The sequence below is a fragment of the Hipposideros armiger genome, unplaced genomic scaffold (assembly GCF_001890085.2).
Source record: "Hipposideros armiger isolate ML-2016 unplaced genomic scaffold, ASM189008v1 scaffold_778, whole genome shotgun sequence".
NCBI lineage: Eukaryota > Metazoa > Chordata > Mammalia > Chiroptera > Hipposideridae > Hipposideros > Hipposideros armiger.
The window spans coordinates 257,792-262,579 of NW_017732128.1; positions in this window are offsets into that span (position 1 = coordinate 257,792).

The window sequence follows — 4,788 nt, forward strand, 5'->3', positions numbered from 1 at the left end:
CTTCACTGGACCATGTTGGTATTATCATTGCGCTCTTCCCCGGTGAGGCAGATTGGTCGCTGGGCCCTGGATGGCCGCTCACGAAGGCTCTTGGTAGCTCACACCGGCTGCTGGCCACTCACGCTGGCTGCCAGTGACACATGGTAGCTTATGGAAGCCCACTATAGCAGGGGCTGCAGCCTACGCCATCACCAGCGACTCATGGCAGCCCAGCTCCAGGTCAAGCTGTGGTTCAGCATCTTAGCTTTAGAGGGCACAGTGTCACTGGCCCTCATTGGGGATCCGAACCAGGGCCCTGCTGCTCAGAGCAGGCGTCCCAAGCCAACTCCTAACCAATGCACCACTCGGCCGACCGTTTCTTTCTTTTTAAGTGTAGGTGTTTATTGTCATAATCTGACTCTCAGTATAGCTTTTACTGTATCCCATAGTTTTGGTATGCTACATTTTCATTTTCAGTTGTCTTGATATATTTAAATTCCCTTTTGATTTTCTCTTTGCCACACTGACTATTCAAGCATGTGTTTTTTAATGTCCACATATTTGTTAAATTTTCCATTTTCTCACTGTTATTGATTTCTAGATTCACTACATTGTGGTCTGCAAAAATACTTGCAGTGACTTTGATCTTCCTAATTTTGTTATATTTGTTTTATGACCTAACTTATAATCTACCCTGGAAAATATTCCTGTGTACTTGAGAAGAATGTGTATTCTTCTCTTTTGTGTGGAAAGTTCTAAATATTCTATTAGTTTCATTTGGTATAGAGTGTTGTTCAAGACCACTGTTCCTTTATTGATTTTTTTGTTTTGATGTTCTATCCATTATTTAAATTGGGGTAATCAGGTATTGTTTTATTATTGTATTGCTGTTAATCTCTCTCTTCAGAACTGTCAGTATATTTAGGTACTCTGCTGTTGGGTGCATAAATATTTAGAATTGTTGTATCTTCCTGTTGAATTGACTCTTTTATCATTATATAATGACCTTTTTTAAGACAAACAGACTTAAAGTCTATCTTGTCTGATATGAGGATAACTACCCCTGCTTTCAGTTACCATTTGCATAGACTATTTTTGCTCTCTTCACTTTTAGCCTATGTATATCATTAAATCTAAAGTGAGTCTCTTCTAGACAATAAATCACTGGATCTTATTTTGGGGGAGCGGGTGGGGAGAGTTGAAACCATTTATGTGTAAAGTTATGATTGATAGATGAAGACATACTACTGCCATTTAATTAAAGTTTTCTGTCTGTTTGCTGTTTATTTCCCATTTCTCTCACTGTCTTCCTTTGTTAGTTGATGATTGTTAGTAATGATTTGCTTTGATTCTTTTCTTTTAAATATCTGTGATAGTTTTTTTTCTTTGTGGGTACCATGAGGCTTGCATAAAATATCTTGTAGTAAAAAATCATCTACTTTAAATTGATAACAACTTAACTTCAGTTGGAAAACCTCTACATTTTTATTTCCTACACCCCACACACTTTGTTTCCCTGTAATCAATGTTTACTTATTTTATATTGTATCCATTAACCAACTTTTTTGATTATAGTGATTTTTACTATTTTTTTTAATTTTTATATTATGATTAAAATACCTTTTGTATAACCAGTGCAGTATTACATTATTCAGCTTTGCCTGTATATATACATTAATTCTTAATATTTATGTTTTTATATGCTTTCATGCTGCTGTTTATCTTGTTTTCATTTCAATTTTAATAACTCCCCTAAGCATTTCTTGTAAGGCAGGTCTATTGGTAAATGACTCTCTGAGTTTTTGTTTGTCTGGGAAAGACTTTTTCTCCCCTTTATTTTTAAAATATAATTTTGCTAGGTATGCAATTTGAGATTGACAGTTATTTGTTTTGTTTTGCTTTTTCTTTTAGAACTTTGAATATATCTATTCCTATATATCATCCTACTCCCTTCTGCAAAGTTTCTGCTATAAAAATTGTGTATAATCTTAAGGGTCTCCCTTATATGTCACGACTTACTTCTCTTTCTGCTTTCAAAATTCTCTTTGTCCTTGACTTTTAACTAATGGATTATAAATGGGTGCTGGTGTAGTCTTATTTAAATTGATCCTGTTCTGGGACTTTTCAAGTTCTTTAAACTGAATATTGATTTTCTTTTCCAGGTTTGAGGAGTTTTTAGCAATTATTTCTTTAAATAAACTTTATTTCCCTTTCTTTTTCTTTTTCCCTTTTGAGGCTCTCATAAAATGTTTCGATTATCTTAAAGGCATCCCATAAACCTTGTAGGTATTTTTTAATCTTTTCATTGTTTTCTCCTCTGGACTATTTTAAATAATCTGTCTTTGTATTTGCTTGTTCTTTGTCATGCTAGATCAAGTCTCTTTTTGAAGTTTTCTACTGTATTTTTTTTTTTTAGCTGAGCCATCTTGCCACCTGTTGGCAGCTCAGCAGCAGCTCAGCTTGGGCTGTGAATCAAACCAGGGACCCTGTTGCTCAGAGCTCAAACTCTTGAGCGAGTTCTTAACCAACTGAGCCACTCGGCCGGCCCTCTACTATATTTTTTATTTCAGACATTGTACTTTTCAATTCCAGGTTTTTTTTTTCTTTACTTTCCTTTTCTTTCTTTTTTTTAAAATGATTTCTGTCTCTGTTGAACTTGTCTTTTGTTCATGTATTATTTTCTTGATTTGTTGAAGTGTTTATCTCTGTTCTTTTATAGCACGACTGAGCTTATTTAAAACAATTATTTGAATTATTTGCCTGACAATTCATAGATTTCCATTGTTCATGTGTTGTTACTACAGCAATATTTTGTTCTTTTGGAGAAGTTGTGTTCCTTGGGTTTTGCATTCCTTTTTGCCTTGTGTTGTCTTCACATTTGAAGAGGCAGTCACCTCTTCCAAATATCACCAACTAGCCTAGGTAGGAAAAGACCTCCTCTCCTAGTTGGACACAAGGACACGAGCTGGGTGAGGTATGCTGTGGCTTCTAGTCAGACCCATGTCCAGGAATTTATGGTAACATGAGTTCTCTGTGTGTGTGATGCCACTGCTTTAAGGAGGCAGCATGAGTTGGGTCTAGTGAGTGATGGTTATAGTTGTGGCAGATGCTTGATGTCATGGGTATGCTTTGCAGCAGGCAATAGTTCCCAACCATGAAAGTACAAGGTGGTGCTGGCAGGTACTGTAAGCAGTATATGGTAATGCATTTGGTCGCAGGTGTCAGTATATGGGCTCAGGCACACCCAGTATCACCAGGTCTGCAGTGGTGCATTGGATCGCAGTCAGGGTGGGGAGGGGCAGTGCTTGGTGAATCCAGCTCTAGAGGATGCAGGGGCTACGACTCTGTGCAACTCAGTGGCTGGAATCCACATTAGTAAAAACTGTGAAGATCCTCTGTGATGGTAGCTAGGGTTTATGGTGTCCTCTGTGGCAAAGGCTGCTGAATTCCTCTCTTTAGTTCTTGCTCCTGGGTGAACTTGAAACCAATGGAATTCCTCACAGTGTTATCCTAGTGTTGAAAATGGGATGACATAGATGATTGTTTCCTAACAATTTCTATACAATCTCTTATCTTTGCACTCCCTGGTTGCTGCAGCTCCCTAACTGCCGCCTGGGAGCTCCCAAAACTTACTTATTTGTGAATATTTGACTTGATCTTTGTTTGTTTGTTTGTTTGTTTGTTTGTTTGTTTGTTTGTTTGAGGATGAGAGCTGGGATTTCCTTGTCATCCATCTTGCTTATGTCACTCCTATTACTGCACTCACTGTTGCCGGAAATAAGCATCCAAGCTATGTTCAAATAAATAATTATTCTACCATAGACTCAGTTTAGAGGCAGTCTTTACCATATGTGACTGGAGCAATTGCTCATGTCTTGGAGGTACTATTTAAGTATGACCCCAAATCCTATTAACAAATCATGAGTCAAATTTATTTTCCCTTTTTATCACATAGTACATGAATTCTGTATGAATCAATAATTTTCTGTGTTTTAATACAATATTAGGTTTCATTTTTTTTTCATCTATTACCTTCCTTTTCAAGGGAATACTGGTATTTTGGCTATTCCCACATATGTACAAAAGTCTTTATTAAATTTTGGAAATTGAGATGACATCAAGAAGGTTGAGGAAAATATTATATACATTCTTTAGCAATATTAAGTTAGGAGACTGTTAGTAAGTTGGTCATTCTTTTCTCTAAATGTTTAAATCTTTGGAGATGTTTCTCTTTTCTTTCGTTTTAGTCCTGGTTTCCAGTATCTCTGTTATTTCAAGGGAGATGTTGATCCAGGCAGGATAAATTTAAGGGACTCTCTGTTAACCTTCTTGGACTGAGCATCAAGTCAACTTAATGATACTTGAACTAAGTTGGCACATGTAACCAGAGCCGTGGTCCCTTCTAAAATAAAGGTGACTTTCTCCAAGATCACAATCCCTTGTAGTGGTCACAACTGGTATCTATAAGTCTCCAAGTTTATACTTGATCCAACAGTGAAACAGCAAATTTAGACAATAGGCAGAATATAATAACAACCTATGTATGTCACAGGCATTTAAAAAACTGAAGTAGCACATTATAGCTATTGTTTAAAATGGTATCTTTATATTCAAATCACTACCACTACTATTACCATCAGAAAAGAAATGGTCAATTATATTTCTTACAAAAGATTTTATTTTTATGGTTTTCTATGTATAGCAATTTTAAGCTTGAAAATACAATTTCATTATATATTGATTTTATTCTGTGCTATTTAACAAGCACTAGGATGTGTGGAGATTTATAGAACTAACTTCCCATGCAGT